Source organism: Aethalodelphis obliquidens, unplaced genomic scaffold, assembly GCF_003676395.1.
Source record: "Aethalodelphis obliquidens isolate GAN/ISIS:26980383/991018 unplaced genomic scaffold, ASM367639v1 scaffold4, whole genome shotgun sequence".
NCBI lineage: Eukaryota > Metazoa > Chordata > Mammalia > Artiodactyla > Delphinidae > Aethalodelphis > Aethalodelphis obliquidens.
The window spans coordinates 82,165,104-82,187,036 of NW_020837948.1; the positions used below are offsets into that span (position 1 = coordinate 82,165,104).

The 21,933-nt window shown below is 43.1% G+C and overlaps 1 protein-coding gene across 2 annotated transcripts in view; it reads right to left on the bottom strand.

Moving 5' to 3' along the window:
• The window catches only part of GHR (growth hormone receptor), a 284,952-nt gene that overhangs the window by 253,733 nt on the left and 9,286 nt on the right, over positions 1–21,933 (bottom strand). For both annotated transcript variants that reach the window (XM_027101187.1, XM_027101185.1), the window contains one exon: positions 21,175–21,710. The gene's annotated coding sequence lies outside the window, so the exon portion shown is untranslated. The remainder of the gene's footprint in view (positions 1–21,174; positions 21,711–21,933) is intronic.

Sequence of the window (21,933 nt, forward strand, 5' to 3'; positions counted from 1 at the left end):
GACCCTGGGGTTTTTCCATTGTCAAAGATTAAGTTCCCTTTGATTTAATATAACAACCAGCTTATAGATAAAGGTGCCATTTATTTGCACTAGTTTTCCTGCTTTGGAAACACGCAATTTAAATGATTTGAGACTTTGGAGACCATATAGAGACCATCCAATTCAAATGAAAATGGCTTCAAGGGCCAGGAAGGTAACACAAATAAATGAAGTGGGCCAGGTAGAAATTGGGGTTTACTTTGTTTAATTTTTACCACTCAGAATTTTAAGCCCAACTGTTATCCAATCTTTCCATTTTTCCAAGAGAAACTGGAAATTTTTTATGTTGACAACTAATTTAAAAGATTATTAAGCTCCATACCCACGGGCATAGAAAACTCACCTATAGAATTCCAGTTGGGACCTCCAACCTAATCTGGTGAATTTCAGCCCTGGTTTAAAAAAACAACAACAAAAAAAGAATCACCTGGGAGCTTTAAAAATACACATCTGCCTCCTCTTCCAACTGGCAATTCTGATTCAATTGGGCAAGGGTGAGCTTTCAGGTGATTCTAATCAGCAGCTAGAGTTGAAAACTAACAATCTGGTCTAACCTATGAATTCTACAGATGAGGAAATAGTAGCCCAAAGACTAAAGCAACCTGCAGCTAGCAGGAGAGAAAGAACATGGCTTCTTACGGACATGCTGTTAGCAAAACTCTAATATAAATGCTACTTTTTTTGCCAATGAACTGGAGTTTGGGCTCCAATATATATCATCTGTAAAGTTTCAATTGCTTCCTCAGGAGAAGTGTTAGGAAAAAGAGGACTGCAGCATCAAAAACTAAGTCTAGTGACTATCATGCAACATTTGCACTGGATTGTAAACTCCACGAAGGCAAAGGATTGGTCAGTCCCTCCTTCACCACTGAGGTAGGTCTGCGCCTCCATAAACACTTGATCAATAAATGACTTCATGATTTTCAAAGTTCTATTCCCAAATAAATTGGGAATAAAGTTCCCTAAAAGCTCAAAAATCAATTTTCTACAGAGCAATGTCAGTGACTAGAAACATTTCAGAGGAAACAAGTTATGAGGTCTCAACTATCTAAGGGGAAGATCCTTAGATCACTGTTGAAAAAGAGCTGTAAATAGTAAAGAGCTGTAAATAGAATAAGCTGTTCAGGGGCTTCCTGGGGCTTCCCTGGTGGCGCAGTGGTTGAGAGTCCGCCTGCCGATGCAGGGGACACGGGTTCGTGCTCCGGTCCGGGAAGATCCCACATGCCGCGGAGCGGCTGGGCCCGTGAGCCATGGCCGCTGAGCCTGCGCGTCCGGAGCCTGTGCTCCGCAACGGGAGAGGCCACAACAGTAAGAGGAGGCCCGCGTACCACACACAAAAAAATAGGCTGTTCACAAGACCCCATCTCGTTAGGTTTAAAGCTTCCTTTTCCTACAACAGCACAAAAAGGAACAAACCACTCTATTTACGTCACTTTCATCACCACCACTAACTCACAATATTTATTTTTTCTGGAGCTGAACCCTTGCCAACTCCAATACCCATAGCTTAAATATCCTGTCTGGTTTCTTGACTCCCTGTTACAGAACCACTGCAATCCCTTGTCTGTCTGCACTTTTATTCATTTTCACACACTATAGTGGATAACTGGCCTCAAAAAATGGAATATAGCATTGTGTTATATTTACCTCAAAAGATTTGGTGATAAATACCAGGCTTCCTTTCACCCTGTGAAGATGCTGGCAAAATCCTACTCATTGTGCAAGAGTAAGACAAGTTACTGGCTTATTATTAAAAAAAAATACACCTCTGCCCTGTCAGTCAGTGCAATCCAACCATCTTTCTTCTTCATAGTGAGCTGTCACTGAACCAGGTTCGTCTTGCCCCGACGCACAGCAAACCAAAACGCTGAGACACCGAGGTTTGCAGCAGAGAGGGTTGATTAACAAAGCAGCCAAGCGAGGAGATGGGAGAACAAATCTCAAATCCGCCTCCCTGAAGGCAAGGGGGCTTGGGGTATTTATGGGACACGAATGAAGAAGCCGAGTGGTCTGAGGCGTGGGAGGCGTGGGGGAAGGTGATTGGAAAAAGGTGCGGGAATCATCCATCTGCACGGGCGTAACTAGGCAACAGGTCTCTTGCACCTTTGAAGGGTAGCGTTTTCGGTCCTCCGATGTCAAAAGGTCACCGAGCAGACAATTAAGCATGCCCAGGGTCGGTGGTCCGATCCAGTCTTAATCAGCTCAGCTGAAAATAGATGTTGCTGACTCCAAGTTCCTGGAAAATAACTCTGGCAAACATCTAACTGTTTTGGCTAGGTGCCGCTTAAAGGACAGGCAAGTCTTCAAACAACCTTGATTAGTGAAGGCAGGTGGAATGGATCTGACTGCTTACCCATGGGTTTATTTCTAAAAAAACAAATCTGATGTCACTTACCTACAAAAGAAATTCTGGGGCAGCTACCTACCGGGACCCAGAAAAAGTCCAAGATCCCTGACGCTATGTATGAATCCTACGGACTTTTCCAGCCTCATTTCCCTTCAACTACCCTCAAATATCCTCTGGTCCAGCCACCTCAAACCACTTATCAAATTTACCTAACACACCATCTTCTTTTATAGTTCCATGAGTATGAGCTGTCCCTTTAAGACCTCCCCTTCCCCTTTTCTCTATGGGGTGGGAGAGGGGTGCTTTTCAAGAATGGGCTCAAAAGGTGTATCTTCTGAGAAGCCTTCCCTGACTCTCCAGGACCATAGGTCTCTGTTTCCTCCATCTCTCCTGCCTCCCATGGGGTTAGTTGTGAATGTAATTAAATGTCTCTAGGCTGTGTGCTGCCAAAGCCCCTGTCTGCTCTTCACACAGTATGGAACCCAGGTTTGCTGAGTTCAACTAACCGCTGCTGCCCCACCTGTGCGGAGAAGCAGACAAAAGTGGGTGTCCGGGCAGTTCCACCTCCTGTGACAACTAGGGCTCCACTCACGGTGAGCCTACTGGTATTTGTGACTGTTCTGCTTATCAGTGCTTTGGTTTCAACTGCTCCATTATGAGTCTCTCCTGTGAACAAAAAATACCGGACAATCTCACTTACCTGTAGAATCTAAAAAAGGCAAACTCATAAAAATAAAGTAGGATGGTGGCTAGAGGGGTTGGGAGTTGAGTGAAACTTGGAGATAGTTGTCAAAGGGTGTAAACTTTCAGTCATAAGATGAATACGTCCTAGAGACCTACGGTACAGCATGGTGACATAGTTAACAATACTGTATTGTAACCTTGAAATTTGCTAAGAGAGTAGATCTTAAATGTTCTCACCACACACAGAAAAGTAACTGCGTGAAGTGATGGATGTGTTAACTAACATTCATGTGGTAACCATTTCACAATGTGTATACATAGCTCATCGCAGTGTATACTGTAAACTTGCACAGTGTTATTAGTCAATTATATCTCAATAAGGACTTTAAAATACATGAAAACAAACCAACAAACACAAATATGCTCTCTTCTCTAAAGCACACTGAGCTTAAGTCAGACCCTCCTTATTCAACATAATGTATGACATAAAAGTCAATGTTGATTGAAGTACACTTTTCAAATCGGATGTCATAGGCAGTCTCTCTTGATATTTACCTTTTTACCTAAAGTCTCTTTTGCTGTGATTTAAATCAGGAGAAATCAAGAATATCTTCAGAAAACTCACCACCAGAGATGGAGGAAACAGAAAATCAGTCATATTAAGTTTAGAAATGAAAAAAATTTAAAAAACCACGATGACTGGACCACCAAGTCTTTTCCCCAGCAAAAGAACACACTCACACTGTTAGTTCAGTACAGAAAGCTAGCTATGGGTGCTCTCAGAGTGGGGTATTTTCTATCGACATCAGCGCCAATCCTTTAGAGCTTGATGGTGGCATAATTCCATCAATGATTCTTACTCATGATTGACTCATTTTTCTATTTGCTGGACTTTAAAAGATACCATAGTGCCCCCATAATGTGCATCAGCAATGTTACCTTTTGAAACCTGTATCATAAATTCTACTTTAGTCTGAATGCACCCAAAATAACTTTATCACGTAGAGAATAAATCCATCAATTACTAATTACTGAATGCCTACTATGGCCCAACACATTGCTGTGGAGGATATTCAAAAAAAAAATCAACCGAAATTATTTCCTTGATGAATTTAATATTAATCATAATGACATTTTACATATTAGGTCCCTTATTTTGATTTTTCTCGACAAGATCTCACAGAGCAGAACACTCGTCATCTGCAAGGCGCTGTAGTGAGGCTACCGGGGAAGCTGCAGACTTCGACCCTGAATTCATGCCATATGTAAGAAGGCAATGCCCATGAGAAACTCAAGTGAGAGAAAGTGTGAGAGTCTTAATAAACACGCCAATAAAGTGCCAGCGAAAAGGAACAAGGGAGCTTGTAGCTGGAAATGGAGCAGATGCAGGAGAAGGATTGGAGCAGACACTGTGGAGTTTGACATTGTGGCCTTTGAGCTGCGCCTCAAAGGATGAGTAGAATGAGAGGATGCAAAAAAATAGAGAGAAAGGCCACTGTGGAGGGAACAACATGAACAAAATTGTTGGGCAGAAACAAATGAGATATTCTGAGGGCAAAGGAGCAGTTCAGCTTGAAGCTCGGCAGAAAATCCAGATGGGTAAGTAGGTTGGGGTAACATCACAGGGCTACGAATACCAGGCTAAAGAATCTGAAAATCAATCCTTAGGCTAATAAGATGATTTTTGAGAGCACGAGTGGTCAGAACAACAATTATGTAAGATGATTTGGCAATGGTGAGATGGAGCTAAAGGAGGATAAATAAGGGCTTCTATGGCTGTGGCTTCTGCTCCAACCAGTGTATGAGCTGAACACTGCAGTGATTCTTCTGATTAACGTTTATAGCTACTGTCAAATGGAAATCTATTAACTGCTTGTGGTGTCTTGCTTCACAAAGCTTTGGTTTCAAACACATCATTATAAAGTCTCTTGTCACTGGCACTGAGCAGTCTGTGTGCTTTCTATCTGCCCAGAACTAAGTGTTATAAGACCCAAGTGCCAAACAATACATGCAGCAAAATGCTCATGATTCCCAGCAAAGACCAAACCAAACTTGTAGCGTAATGTTTCTATTCTACATAGCACCTGCCGTATACGAAGCACTTGACAAACGATTAATTAGACTGAGTATTTTTTGTTATTGTTGAATCCAGAGAAGACAGTGCTATAATCCGCCTTGGTGTCAGGTTCATTTTATGCATCCACCTGACTGGGCCACGGTGCCCAGATACATGGTCAAACACTATTCTGAGGGTTTTTGGATGAGATTACCATTTAAATCAGTAGACTTTAAGCAGATTGCCTTCCAGAAGGTGGGTGGACTCATCGAACCAGCTGATGCCCTAAATGAAACAAAAGACTGACTTCCCAGAGTTAAGAGGGAATTCTGCAACAGACAGCTTTTGAATCTGAAGTGCAACTTCAGCTCTGCTCCTGGCCTCCAGCCTGCCCTGCACATTTTGTACTTGCTAGCTTCCATAACTGTGTGAGCTAATTCCTTGAAATAAATCTCCTATATACACGCACGTCCTATTGGTTCTGTTTCTCCAGAGAACCCTAATCCCATGGTAAAACATGCCAGAGTTTTCACAACCTACTTCAGGTCTACCTGAATCTTCTTATGATCGTCTTGTCTAGAAAATGCCCTTGACATGGAATTTATGGAATGACAGATAGGGGCTATGGGCTGGGGGCAGGAGTATCTGGCTAGATTTGCTGGGGCTTTCTTAGGCGGTCGTTATGCCTATGAGCCCTGTACATTTCATAAGCACTCCACTTAGCCAGACGTTAACTATACAATGACCTTCTATTTAATATGCAGAGAACAGAAGTGAGTTGTCTGAACTGAAAAAATGTGGCAGTGACGATCCTTACTACTGAATTCCAGGAAAAAAATTAATGTATTATACTTTCATATGTGATTTCAATTAATAACATTCTGACACCATTGGCAAGGTGAGTGGCCCATGATAGAGCCACTGAGTCCAAGGATCTAGGCTAACTGAGGGCCAAGCAGGCCCCTTATGGGAACCCAGGCCTCACATTCAGACCTCTGCAGCCAGGCTGACACCATCCCATGCCAGGTGAGCCAAAGTGCTCATCCTCCAAAGAGACTGTAGTGAACAAATAAGTACCATGTTTCTAGTTCCTGTTTTCATCAGTCAAATCCCAAAACACCAGAGAATTTGTCCTGAATGGTACTAGCTTCCCTATAATAATTTTTACTTCTTTGCTGTGGACTTCTAACATCAAAGAGAATGAGCAAGAGGGCAAGACCTATGCCTTCAATCTGTGAAGGAGGAAATGCATGGATTTAGAGTTTTTGTTTTATTTTAAAGGCACACTTTTTTTGGCTGCTTTCTCTAATTGTGTCTTCATCTTGATTTCACACTGCTAGTATCTTTGATCATTATGGGCTTAATAACAATCACTTCATCATATTCCTGTTTTTTTTTTTTTACACTACATCCTTATAGTCCTTTAAAAAAAAGCACCGGAATCACCAGTGAGCTTTAAATCATCTATGGGCCCCACCCTTAAAGATTCAAATTTCTTTGTTCTGGGGTACAGCATCCTGTTCTGATCGCTGACCTCTATTCATCTATCACTTTTAATCAACTACTCTGACTTCTACTCTCTCTCTCTCCTGTCTTAACTTGTTTTTCTTAACCAGCTTAGATTCCTGGTTGATCATTTCAGAGGCTCCCTTGCTGCTGCCATCTTTTCATCACAGCTCTTTGACAAAACCTTAGGCCTAGACGATCCCACTTTCCCTGTGCTTGGCAATGGCTGAATGCCTCCAGAAAGCATCAAATACTTTATAATTCTTTTAACAGTGTATCACCATGAATTTGTGAACATCAGCCTCAACTGGGCCTTCAAGAAGTGACTAGGGATCCTACTAAGCTTTACGAATTTACTCCCTTTCATATATTCGAGCTTTCTCTGTCCTCCTCAAAAATCTGAAACTACTTCCTTTCTTTGCCAGGATGCCATCCCTTTCTCTCTCCCATTCAGCTACTTTTCAAAGAAGCCATTTCATAGAAACGCCTTTAACTTGCAGCTACCACACCTCAGCATCTGCACCCTTCCTTTCTTCCCTACTAGTGCAGAAGGGAAGGAATCCTCTCTCCTCTCTGATTCCTCCAGCTGTCCTCAGAGTGGAACCCCTTCTATCTTCTTGGGAATCCTGCACGATTGATTACCCACCCTTTCTCTCTCTCCAACCCTCATCCTCCCCATTGCTCTTTCCCATCAACCCTTGGACAAGCTTGGGTCTCCTAATTTTAGAAACCTCTCCCTTAATGCTATTTCCTCCTCTAGTTAAAGCTCCATCCTTTTGTTCCCCTCCAGAGCCAAATGTCTTGAGCCATCTCTATCCACTGTGCCCCTTTGTTCACACCCCCGCTCCCCATGACGCTTCATTCTAGCCTCTGCTCCATCATTACACCAGCCCAGCTCTCCCTGAAGTCCTTCCAGATGTCATTTTACTAACCCAAAGGACACTTACAGGGCCCTTTTTACTTTACCCCTCAGCAGCATCTGAAATGATTCTTTCCCTGGCCTCTGAGATGACACCCTAGCATCTTCTCTGTCACACTTTTCATTCTTATTTGTCAGTTTTTCCTCCACGTGGCTTTTAAATGTTGGAATTCCTCATGGCTCAAAGCTATGCTTTCTTTTCTCACTCCATTTTCACCCTGTGAGCTAAGAGTGATACCTTTGTGGCTTCAATACTGTGTCTAAACCCCTGACTTCCAAATTCATATCTCCAGACACCTCTGATCCAGGCTCGAGACCACATGGAATCTCCTCACGGATGTCTTAAAAAGGCCCCAAACTGAACTACTTTCTCCTAACCTATGCCTGGTTTCCCTCCAGTGTTCCCCGTTCCCCTGAAGAAGACAAACACCGGGCAGTTTTCCATGGTGTCCCTCACACAATCATATCCAAGTCAGCATGAAGTCCAGTCTACTTTCCCTCATAAATAAGTGGTATATCTATTAACCGTAAGTAACAGTAAATCTCTCCACTTCTCCCCATCTTTATCACCACCACTCTGGCTCATGCTACCAACACCTCTGGCCTCCAACAGATTCAGAACACATCTCCCTGAACACCTCTGTCCACACCTCCTCCATCCATTCTTCATTATGGAGCGAAGTGACCTCCTTCAAATGCAAACCTGATTGTGTCACTATTTTGCTACAAAACCTTCAATGGTTTTCTATTTCCCTTTCTACTGATAAAGACTACAGTGCGGCCTGCAAGACCATGTGAGATACAGTCCCTGCTTACTTCTCTGGCCTCTTCTTAGGCCATGCTCCTTGCTCTCTGGGCTCTAGCCACACTGACTGTTTTCAGTTCTCAACAGTACTGGGTACCTTTCTGCCTCCTGTTCCCTCTGCCCAGATTGCTCTTCCTTCTTCCTCTTACTTCTACTCCTTTAGATCTCAAATAACTTCCTTTGAAAGCCTTCCCTAACCACCAAGCCCCAACCTGAATCATGTCTCCTTATACTTTGATTCCACAGTACTTAAAACTGTTTTTCCTTATACTTGGTTAATGTCCTCCTCCATTCTAGACCATGAACTCCTGTGAGGCAGAGGCTATGTCTGAGCTGCTTACCATATGATAGTATTCTAGTACCTAGTCTCCTGCTCTGCTGGGCAAAGTACAGACTGAATTAAGGAGTGGTTTGTGAGTGACTGAATGAATGAATGATAGTAATGATGGATCCTTATACTCAGCTATCAATATTCATCTTTATCCTCCCCTGCAGCACAAACCCAGAATCAATGTCAAGCATAAACTTTCAAGTTCAGTTCAATATAAAAAGTATTTTTTAAATACTTTAAAATAGGCTGCATGGAGGAAAAAACATTGAAAGGGAAGGACTAGCAGGGTCTGATCTGTGTTCTCCAACGTAGGGAAGGAAAACCAGTATCTCTGTATTCATTCTTAAAACCAAACAAGAACTAGCCATATCCACTTCATGAATGAATTCCTTAACTTACTTAAATCACTTACTTTGTAGATATATAAGAAAAAAATCACTTTCACATATTTTTTAAAAAGGCAAATAATTTAGGATCTTCCATAAGGATCTTAAAATGCTCCAAATTCAGAACCTATACATGTACTAAAACCAACACTAACCTATCCCTTCCAGCTCTCAGAGTCCATCTTTAAATAAGTTTACAGCACTATGTCCCAAAGTCTTATACAAATTCTTGGGCTTAAGCTCAAAAGATATTAATCAAAGTCCAAGTAATTTATTAAACTGCAAGTGGCCATAAAGCAGAGTTAATTCAATTTGGCAGGCAGAGCAAACCAAGACACGGCTTGACCTATGAGCTTTTAGGACCCCCTTTGAAAAGCTGAGTGAAATCACTAGGGAAGAGGTTAAAATTCAACTTTGTTTTATATCTCTCTTTAAATAATGTACAGTGCAAGCGTGCTCCTGACAATTTAAGATTTTGAGTGATAACTTACGAAACAAAATACTTCCTGAGTTTTCCCACAAGAATTTTTTAAAAGTTCAAAATGCTCTCTTCAACAATGTGGTTATTATTAATACCCTTCCTTTTAAATCATGGACTTTTAAGGCAGCTGTCCTTTGAATTACAAAATCCCAAATCCCAGGGAAGTCATTATAACTATTATGTTGACGGGGCATTAATATTTCACTACTCACATTTGGCAACTGTTCTTTTTCTGGAAAATTTCTCCTTGCTGGATCAATATTTCAAAATTTAAGATTTAATAAAATGAAGACAATTTATTTTTTTAATGATCAAGGCAGTGTTAGGCTGCCTTAGCTATCTATTACTGCATGACAAGTTAACTCAAAATTTAGCAGTTTCAAACAACAAGCATTTATTATCTTACAGTCTAGGGGCAGGGACCTAGAAGAGGCTTCGCTGGCTCAGGGTCTTTCACAAGGTTGCAGTCAAGTTGTGGGCGGGGAGGGGACTGCAGTCCTTCTGAGGCTGGACTGGTGCTGAAGGCTCCACCTCCAAGGTCACTCCTATGGTGGCTGCTGTCAAGAGGCTTCGGTTTCGCATTGGCTATTGGGTTGGGGGCCTGAGCTCTTCATTCCACACTGGCCATGGGAATCCCTCACTTTCTTTCCGGGTGGGCCTCTCCATAGGGCAGCTCAAAACATGGCTGTTGGTTTCCCCCAGCATGAACGGTCCAAAAGACAGAGCAACCAAGACAGAAGCCACAGTGTCTCTGAATGATTTAGTCTCTGAAGTTGCACATCTTCACTTCTACATTATTCTGTTCGTTAGTCACGAAGTCCAGCCCCCACTCCGAGGGAGGGAAACCTGGACTCCACCTCTTGATGGGAAGAGTATCAGAGAATTTGTGGGCATATTTTTAAAACCACCACATAGGCAGTGGCTAGAAGCATGGGAGTTGGCCACATTCGGAATTAGGAAGAGCTGTGTTTGAATCTTGACCGTGCTACTTACAGCTGTGGGTCCTTGCATAAATTTAACTTCCCTATGTCATAGTTTCACCAAATGCAGAATCAGGTGGCTCATGGGGGTTTTGTGTGGGATTAAATAACATAACATGAAAAAAGGCCTTGGAATAGCCCCTAGTAATAGTAAGCACTTCCTTAACGTTGCCCATACAACAGTTATTGGTGAAGCAAACTATTGAGTGCCCACCGAGTAAAGAATACACAGTCCTTTGCCCTGTAGGAGCTGACAATCTCACTGTTACGGAAGTAAATCTGAAGTTAGACATAGAAAAGCTAATGTGACATAGAACAGCTAGTTTTTCCTCTAGAAATCCAAGGGCTTCCTAAAGAGAAGAAGTACTTCCTAAAGAGAAGTGGTCAGAAAAGCAGTCTAAACAAAATAAGGAAATATATAACGGTTTAAATATTTTTGTTTGCCTGCTTTTTTAAAGAACAGAGGCTGTCCCTTCAACTTAAACGTTCTCAGAAGTGTTGTACATACAACAGATGAAAGCACGGTACTCTGCGGGTGGGAAGCATGCAGTGCAGCCAGCTTGGCCCTCTGCTCTGGACACCCCAAGGGCCCTGAGGGGGCTTGCTGGAGCACAGTTTGTAAATCTGCATTAACAGATTGTGCCTGTATCACAAACACAAAGGTCAAAGGTCAAATGGTCCTTTGACCATTTGATTAAAGGTCATGATTTAAAACCATGCCAACCTAAGGTAGCCATTTAAGTAAACAGTTTCATACATGTGATCTGAAAGGTAATGCTTTTTCTCCTTTAAAAATGTGCAATGCTTTAAACATTAGAATCTGAAGGGATTACCTTTCAGTCAATCCCTGTTTATTCCTTCTAAGAAAACAAAGACCATTTTTACATGATTGTCCCTTTGTATCTTCTTAGAAGTTAGATCTCATTCTGAGCCAATAATTTGTGTTTTACATAGATTGTGTTATTAGATACTAACTCTAAGCTTCCAACAACTTGTAATCAAAGCAAAAATTAACAAAAACCTTAAAGCCTATTCTTTTCTGAATTTAGAATTAGAGGTTAGAGGAATTTAAGCATTGGTTAGCCTACATATCCATGTTGTTTATCTTCCCAGAGTCAAAGCTTGAATAATTTAAAAAAATTTCTTCTGAATTTTATGCCCCAAGTTCCAAAGCAACCAAGGGTAATTTTCATTTGGGCTATTCAAAGTATAAAGATCAGTCAAAGATTTCACTGAATATTCCATATCCCTCATGGAATATGTAAAAAAAAAAAAAAAAAAAAGGATAGTAACTATGGAAAGACTGAGAAATGGATGTTAACTATCCAGACTTAAGCACATTATAAAATAATAAAATATTTGAATGATTACACAACATCAATGCCTGCTCTATAGAGGTGCTTTGCTTCCAAGCCTATAATTGGGCCCTGGATCAAAACTTTATTATTAGAGCATGGGGTAACTTTCTGATGAGCTTTATGGTCAATGTATATCAAGATAACAGATTTTACAATTATTAGTTAGGCTCTGAAAATGTTCCACAGATCCAAGGCTGACAGTCAATCCAGCTTACTAAGAAATATACCATGCATGTTTCATAATACAGTTTTGTCAAAGACTGCATGCCCATCAAAAGGCACCAAGGATAGGGGATGGGCAAGTGGAGAAATAAAAATGTATTTTAAAAAATCATATTGTGTTATCCAGTGCAAGATGCCTGTCCCTTCCCCAACCATGCCCTCTCACCCCTAATAGGGCACACTGCCTAATTTCTAACGGCCAGCACCTGTATTTCCCTGCCTGAAGGTTCTCCCTTGCATCTCCAGATTGCTTTGCCCTCCTGAATGTTAGTGACCAGGAATTAGTGACTGATGGAAGTTGGTGGGTAAATTATTCCAACTCTTTCAACCTTGGGTGAGAGGGCTCAGGTGTGTGTTTTGCCTGGGCTCCCAAAATCTCTCCAGGAAGATGACAAACTCCAGTAGCCAATGATGGTAACTTGCTTCATAACACACCCTTTATTGGCTCCTTTCGCTTCCTTTTTTCACTTTCTCAAATAAACTTTTACCTGAATCCTTGTGTTATGGCTTTCTTCTGGGAGAAATCCAAACCGAGATGCTACTCATAACTATATTTGCTGATCAAGTGAAGTGGCTCTTGAATATATCAGTCTAAGGTCATTTATGGAGAGAGATTACAACTATCCTGGATTATCTTTGGTCCCTCACTCCATACCATGAGGAAATCTCACCAAATTATAAATACACTAGGAATTGGCAAATGAAAGTCATGCATTTTTGGACGTGTGGAAGGAAAATAAATTTTTGGAAGAATGCTAACAAAACTTCCATTAACTACTTAAAATGCATTCATTCAACCAAAACTTACGAAGGATTTTCTATGGGATATAAAGTGAACAGAAAAGGTCACTACTATTAGGGAGCTTACATTTTTGTTGGTGGAGATGGACAAAAAAAGGAAAAATAAATTAATAAATAAGATAATATTAGATAGTGGTAAGTGCTGTGAAGAAACTAAAACAGGGTTATACAATACCATGACCTAGTTGGGGAAAGGTTACTCTAGCTAGGGGTCAGAGAAGTCCTTTTGAGAAGGTGACATTTGAGCTGGGGCCTGAATTACAAAAGAGGACCAGTCCTACATGGATGCGTATGTGTATAAATGTGTGTGTACACACACACACACACACACACACACACACACACACACACACACACACAATCACACCTCCATCATATCACAGAGTCAGGCCTGAAGAGGATAATGTCCTTTCATAAAGTATTCTCTCTCTATCCTCCATAAAATACAGACCATGCAGTTATTAAAAATAGGAGGCTTACTTGTTAGATATGCATCCTAAAGTATAATATTTACATCTACAAAAGGAAAGGACAAGATGTCTGAGACTGCTTTAAAATACTCAGGGGCACGGTGGAAAGATGAAAGAAGATTAGCAAAATACTGATGACTCTGGAAGCTGAGTAATGGGTACCTGAGGCTCAAAATACTATTTTCTTTACTTTGTTTATGTAAAATTTCCCACAGTCAAAAGTATTTTTTTAAATAAAATGTATATCAAAGATAGAGAATTCCCAAAGTTATAGAAATCCCACCTCACCAAATTTTCATCCACAAATTAGGAGTTCAAGCAGGAAAGGGTCCAGTGGAATCATGAAGGTGTAAAGAAAAACTCTGGACTATGCAACGAGAAAGGAGGTTACAGGATACCCCTTCAATGGAATGCTGAGCTGGCAAATTGGATGTGTCTCCCCAGTCGTACTGAGTCCTACAGAAAAATTCAAAATGTCTCCGTCTTGCTTCAGATATTAAAAATTTCTAGATGTTTCCAAGGCCCTGAACAAGATCCACTTTGGGAAGCTGGCCATCAGGTTTGGGTGCCATCATTAATCTAAGGAGAAATATACCAAATTTGCATTACGAGCTGAGATCCCAGTTATCACCTGATTCTATCCACGTCCCTTTGTCCCCAACAATCCACATACTTCTTGTCAACAATTCAATTTCTCTCTGTGTTTTACTACATACTAATGTCATTAATAAAATATTTATTGAATGTTTATTCTATGACAAGCAGAGTACTGTTGTGCCAATGTCCCTATTGGAAATAAGATGCTACACTGACTGCTGATAGGAAAGAAATCCTTCCTCTTCATTTTGCTGCTCTTTCTTTAATATTTCAGACTTGCTAGGTATAAAAATGGTGTCTTTTCTTCAGTCATCATCATCTTGTCCAGGGATTCTAGTATTTTCTTCTACTCCTTTGGGAAGAAGCTACTGTAGAGGTTTTGTTTTTAGGAATCTTTTTATTTCTCCTTCACATATGCTTTTCAAGGCTCTTCTTTACTTTGCTTTATCAAATTGAGGTTTTCTGGGATAACAATAACATAGCTTGAAGATGTCCAAAGAAGCAGCTGATAGGGTGAAGCAGGATCATATGCCATCATCCTGACCAAGGACAAAGGCTGATTTCCTGACCGATAGCAATCAAAATTGGCAGTCTGACTGAAGACTCATCAGCCGTCATCAAACTTGAGATGAGCTGTTTTCTGCATCATGGTAGCACCTTCTATTTTAATGAGCATGGGGAGAGAACTATGTAAGACTCTGCTTTGTAATGGTCTCACTCTACTTTTTTTTTTATATGGCCACTCAGAGATAAAAAAAGATGGATGTGATGCTTACTATGATAAAGTACATTTTTTAAACAAGAAAAAAAAGAGCTTTTCTTTGTACCAGTGACTATCATATTTCTAATAAACTAAAGGAACAAAGAGGGATGCCTCTTTTAAGGTTTTTAATTATATACTACTTTAAATGTTTCATTCGATAAACAACTGAGGATACAATCAAGGAGTTATTATAGCAAATGTCTAGCATAGCAGGCTGTCCACCATAGATAAATACATCAAAGCACCTGTTCAATTTGTAAGCCCTTTTGGTTCTACTGCTGACTGAGGGATTTATCAGGGTGCTTTCTACCACCAGCGCCAAATCTCCATGAAGTGAGTGTTTTCCCTAGGATACACTTTCCACTTAGAAGCCCAGCCAGCTGGGGGATAGACTTGTTTATGTTTAAACGAATTCACAATATAAGAAGAATAATTCACTGGGATTATAATGATATTCTTCTACAGAAAACTGACTGAAGTCTAGTCAATAACAGAAAACGCAAGCCCTAATCAGAGCAGTAAACACATCTGGAAGTTTTAAGGACTCTGTAGAAGAAATTATCTACTGATTTTGGAATGGAATATTTGAAGGTAAGTTGAGATGCTAATCACACAGCCCAACAATTTCTGACAGAAATCACTGCCTTCCTATGAATCATTAGTAAGTGAAATTTGTGCCTGACCTAAGGCTTCATTTACCTATATTAAAAGGTAGTGAGAAACACCCAACAAAGAAGTCGAGACTAAACAATGACCCTCTCTGTCATCCTTCTTTTAAGGGTCTGGTACTCATCATGGAATTTTCTTTAGCTCAAAGCAAAAACAACAACAAAAGAAAAGCAACTACTTCAGAAAGACCTCCTGCTTCAGACCATGATGAGCTGTTATTGTTTAGAATGGGAGCTGGAAGCACAGATGTGATTACATTTTTATCTGTTTTACTTCATTGATTAAAAAAAAAATTAATGGTAAGGGAAAAGAATCAGCAAACACTATTTCCTGATGCTTATATTCAAAATTGTTGTGTATTGTTAAATAAGTGATATAAATTATAGCTTGACTGTCCAAAGCAGCCCACATTAATTCAACTAACACTCTTCCCACATGCTGTAATGCTATGTTTACAGCATTCAGCAGAGTGGAAAAATATAAAAATGAATAAAATTTATTTTCTGCTCTTGAAAAACCCACAGCCTAGCAAGGAAGACAGATATGTAAAAAGACCATGAAACTGGAAATGAATGAAATAGGTGTTCCCGCAGACATTCAAGCAAAGCCCCAAAAGAGCTGAGAGAAGAGAGAAATTCAATAATTTGATGGATTCAAACATAGCCCTGAAAAGAATCCTAAGAGGTCATCTTGTTTACTCCTCTTTTTTTGTTGTTGTTTATTTGTTATTAATGTGTAAGAAATATGAAACCCAAGAAATTCAGTAGTTTGCAACAATTACAAAGCCTGTTAGAGGCAGAGCTTAGAGGGGACCCAGGTTTCCTGACACCCTAGTTTACTATTATTTCACATGATGCCATCCTAACTTGCAGGTTTCTTATATCAAAGTTGAACTTTGGTTTAGAACTTATATGTCCAAATACTTATCAGTGGGTCTAGCAAACACACACACACACACACACACACACACACACACGCGCGCGCGCGCGAGGGGGACAGCACGGACAATTTCATCTAAGAGCACAAGACTCTCATTGGCCCCTTGTCCTGACTGAAGGTCTGTGCACACGGTAGGGCCTTCTGATAGGCCCAGATGTCAGTCTATATCACAGGTTGGTTTTCTCTCTTTGCCAAGAAGAAAGGGTCATTTCTTTCACATCCAGACTTGCTGAAATAAACAACACTGTCATCATCGTCAACCATAACCATTTCCTGCAGGAAGACAGAAGATTCTCATCTGTGTCAGATTCTCAGCTGGGAAACTCATAATTTAGTCAAGAAGCCTCAGATGGATACACAAAAGAGAAATCAATCATAACAGATAGGTGTCTAATGCGAAGTACAGGCCATAAATGCTACAGACTTTGTGTGGAAATGCCTCAGCCTCAGGCGGTAGGCATTCGAATTCTCACAGAGGAGAAAAGTGAGTCTCAGAGGAGTTAATTTGCATGTTGGTGGTAAAGCTGACTCAAACTGAGCTCTGATGGGTCCCAAAGTGGTTGCCTTTGAAGCACACCCTCTCCCCTGTGTGTCCTGTATATACCAGCTTTGCTTCCTTACTCCAAGGAGAGGACTTGGTAAGTGAGGAGCATCAGGGAACTCCCTTAGGGCTGATGGCCAGATACACCTGCTCTAGACTTCCCTGCGGCATTGGCAAGCATTTACCTCCAGAGGAAGATGAGGTTGTTGACTCAGTTCATGTCCTGTATGGACACCTTAAATCCCAGTTTCCTGAAGAAGCGTTTCTGTCTGACGTACTTTCACCTCATTTATGGCCAGATGGCATAGTGTCTAGGACTTGGATAGAACAAGCCTTCAATAAATGCTGATTGCTAGTACTGACTCATGCTCATGGAAGCAGACACAATGAGGTCCATGAAAAGAATACCTCGCAATGTAGTCTCTACCTGTCTGTAACATGCAGTTGCAATTTGCTTGTCTTCAGAACATTCTACTTCTGCTGTTCTGGGGCTTGGTATTCCTTGATAGTAAGAAATTAGGTAGCTGTCTTCACTGCATGTAGAATTCTATTTACCTGCACAGTATTATACTTTCCACAGATTTATTGGGAGTTCAGGCATGAACAAATGTTTTGAAACTATCATCATAATGTTTTGACTGTGACTGTGGATGATTAATAATCTGAAAAGAATGAGTTGTTTACAGGTTTGAAATTAGTGAACAGTGTAATGAGATGGCTAAAACAGCTCATGAATATTAAGCTGACTTAACAGATATAGAAAGTCCAGGACTAAGGATTTCACATCTCTGTTTTCAATGACGTACATTAGGAGGGATGGAGAGAATGTGGACTCGAGGCATCCTGGTCAGGGCAGAAAAGGGTGGCACCCCACAGTGGGTGAGGAACAGCTCCAAGAACAGGCAAAAAAGAATTCAGGAAGAAGGAGCATACTGTTTGTTTTCCAATACAGCACTTAAAGGGAAGAGAGATTAGATTCATTGTGTGTGGTTCCAGCAACTTAATACTAGGCCAGTGAGCAGAAGAAAGTGTTGATTCAGTACAGGCAGAACTCTCTAAACATAAATCTCCCCTAGAATGGACTGGCTAGTGAGGAAGCAGGATTTCCATCTGATTATTTCCAGGGAGAGGTAAGCTGGCCCACTAACATGGAAGGCTACTGAAGTGGAAGTTCTTGCCCCAGTAGAGAGTTACCTATAAAGTCGGTGATCATACTGATCAACCATGTTATTGAGTATATTGTTTCCATTATATTGCCCCAGGGTTAAAAAAAATCACTTGCCAAAAAGATGTCCTGTGTTGCCTTGTTTACCCAATTAGCAAAGGTCTGACTTCAGCCTTACCGAACTTCAGTTCTTATCAATTCAAGATTCAGAAAGTGATTACGTGATTTGAATACTCATATTATTTGTCACTACCACAGATATTATAGGGTTTTCTTTTTATTTATTTATTTATTTTTTGTGTGGTATGTGGGCCTCTCACCATTGTGGCCTCTCCCATTACGGAGCACAGGCTCCGGACGCGCAGGCTCAGCGGCCATGGCTCACGGGCCCAGCCGCTCCGCGGCATGTGGGATCCTCCCGGACCGGGGCACGAACCCGTGTCCCCTGCATCGGCAGGCGGACTCCCAACCACTGCGCCACCAGGGAAGCCCAGGGTTTTCTTTTTTAAGAAGAAAAAGTGACGGTTTGTATGGACGTATGTGAACACACTAAAAACTAGAAGTTATTTTCATTATTGACATACTTTTAAAAAATGTCTTCCCTGAAAGTAAACCAAATCTCCAGAATTGTGCAATTTACCAGTGGAATGACCAGAGAAGCTTAAGATTAGCAGATTTAAAAAATATAACCCATGCCTTTTTCCTGAGCTAAACAATTTGCTGTGCCACATTCTCAGTGTATCACTCAGATTTATCTTTACATTAACAACGCTTACCAGCAGATAGCCAAAAAGGCTCGCCAAGTTGGACCAACTTCAAGATTTGTTTCCATGCTGGGGTGCTTCACGCGATTAGCAGAAGCAGAGTGCAGCTAGGGCTCATTTATTACATTATGCTATAAACATTTTGTCTTGAGCTAACAAGATACTCAACACAATTCCATAGGTTACCAAGCACCGTATACATCTGTTAACACAGGCACCAGAGATAGCACAGAAAAGACATCTAGAATCCATTTTTAAGAGGTTTATGATGCGAAGTCTGCTGTCTAAAAACTAACAATCAAAAACACAGCCCCAAACTCTGCCTAGAACAAATACTTGCAAGACCAAGTTATGCTCAGTTTGGAAAAAAATGCACTCGTGCCGTCGCTTTGTCAATGCATTTATAGATTTTCATTTCACACCTCTGCCCATTAAGTGTTGGTTTTCCATGCCATTCAGGAGACCCAAGCTATAATTTCACTGTGATATATTTACTCCAAAAGAAAAGCTGAATGTTGACTCACCAACTTTCCTTAGACTCATGTGAAGCAAAAAGTTTACGAGGGTGGAAGAAGATGAGAGATGGGACATACTTAAGCTACGAATGAAGTTTTCCAGTGGTCTCTGGACTTAAAACACATCCTTCCAGCTCCATCTAAAGTCCATCTGAAGGGAAACCACGAATGGCCAGACCCCTTGAAATCTAATCTGGGAACACTGAGCTTTGTTTTTCTCAAAAGGAAGAAGAATCCTCAATCACAGAAAAGATGGAACCAACAATTCTGTCTACTAAATCATTTTATTTCGTTCCTATCCAGCATTTTAATTTCTGGAAATGTTTCAATACTATAGACCTCCAAGGTCTATACCCTGGCACCCCAGAGAGGAGGGCTTCCAGGATGACACCACCTGCTCAGGTGAGGAAAGATGAGTGCCTTCCCAGGCACACACACCAGGGAGTCTAAACACCCCAGAGGCTGTGCACAACAGTACCCTGGGAATCTCAGATCCACGGATCCAACCTGGGTCCGCGTCGCCGGGCTTCTGAACCCACACATTAACACGTCTCCTAGACCCTCCGTCCTCCTATGCAGGTCTCCTGAGAGCTCCAGAAACCTCCACCTCCAGACTTTCGAAGGCAAAAGGATTAGTATTTTAAAGTCCGTGGTACTTAAATCCTGTACAGAAACTCCTGAGACTTCCCAACCCTCTGGCCTCCTGTTACCTTTCCCCGTCCCTTCCAAGGTCTCCTGGCGGCACAAACAGGCGGGCGGCACCTCTCTGGCCTCCTCCCCCCAACCCCCCCGCCCACCCCCCGGGCTCAGACTCCCCCCCCCCCCCCCCCCCCAGGCGCACACACGCGCGCACACACACCGCGCGCACACAGACAGCGCGCACGTACACCCATTCAGCCCACTGACCCTGCACCGGGCCACCCACTCCCACAGCATGACCCCAGCAGGCGTAGCCCCCGCTCAGGCTCATATATAAAGCACTTACCCCAAAACAGACTTCCCTGTGCACCCGCAAGTGGGTGACCCTGCCCAGCACCCTCTGCGCGCCGCCGGAGTCTTCTCCCCAGACCCGTCGCTACCCCACTCACCCGCGCGGCTCTCTTGCCTCGGGCAATTCTGTCAAAACTTTAAGCCTGGTTGATTTCATAACCACGAGTGTGTTCAGGGCTGGAGGAGTTCGGCTCGCCACGATCTCCACCCACCCCAGCTCATGGGGACTGGTGGCCGTGACTCTAACTGACCCCAGCTCCGCTGGTGCCAATGCGCGGCTGCAGTCCGCAGAAACGCGCAAGGGTGGTGCGCTTTGGGAAGGAGCGCGCGGTGTAGAGGCGCACAGCCGAACAACCTCCCCTCTCCTCCCGCGGCGCAGCCAGGGACCTCTCCCCGCTTAGCAGCGAAGCCTCAGCAGTTCCTGCCCCAGCCCGGCTGGCTGATGATGTCAAACAGAAACAGTCGCAAAACTTCTAAGACTTTAACAAAACTGGCTTCGGAGGAAGCCCCTCCAGGCACCGCAAACGCGGGTGGGAGCAGGCGCCAGCGTGGGATGGTTCGCCTGTCACCCCAACTCCCTGACGCCCCCACCCACTTACACATACACACACGCACACGTTCAGAGCGTGGATCGGGTTACAACTACCCACCAGCAGAAAACAACTTCTTGGTGAAGAGGAGGGGAGCAGTGCCAACCCCCAAGTCACCAGGACAAAAATTATCCGTGTAAATACATAAGACAGATCCCCACTTTCATAAACAACTGGCGTCCCAGGCTCCACTCCCAGGCCCCCCGACACAACATGGGGAAAATCAGAGCCCGATTCCGGAGCTCCCTTCCAGTACCTCCGAGCCTCGCCTCCGGAGAGAGAGAGCGGTTCGCGGCCGCGCTGGGGCCGAGGGCGCGGGGCCCTCCGGCCTGCGCGGCCCCAGCCCGGGGTCCTCGCCGCTGCCTCGGCTCAGCAGCAGCAGCCGCCGCCGCCGCCGCTGCAGCAGCCGCCGCTGCTGCCGCCGCCGCCGCCGCCGCTCCCTAGACCGCCTCCTCTTCCCATGGCTGCGCCCTGCTTGGCAGCTCCCGGGCTGTCAGGCTTGGGGAGGGGGAGGGGAGGGGTGAAACGGGAAGGGAGGATGGGAGGGGAGGGGAGGGGTGAGAACCGGCGGGCGCCGTTCACTAGGGGTCACGCCGCGCCCGGCCCGCCGCCCTCGGGACCCAGGCTGCCGCAGCGAGGGGAAGCGGGAGCTCAGGGCGGCTGGTTCGAGACCCGCTGGGGAGGCGCCGAGCGCAGTTCGGACCGAGCACTCCGCGGAACTGGGATGAAGCGTTCCCCGGCGAGGAGTTGGAGTTGGTGCGTGTCACTCTCATCTGGGCTGCGCGGCTCCTCCTAGAGGAAAATATTGGTAGTTGCAGGACACTTCCTTCCTCTCCACCCACCCCTGTTCCCAAAAAGAAGGCAGGACCTAAAAGAACCTAAATGCAGTCAACAAATTCAAGGGAACGCTTACAGAAAGGTTAGCTTTCTGCTGGAATGGGGGCGGGGGGGGTAGGGAGGGGGGGTAGGGAGGGGGGGAAACGGACAAGACAGCTTGGAAAGCGTAACTGGCAAA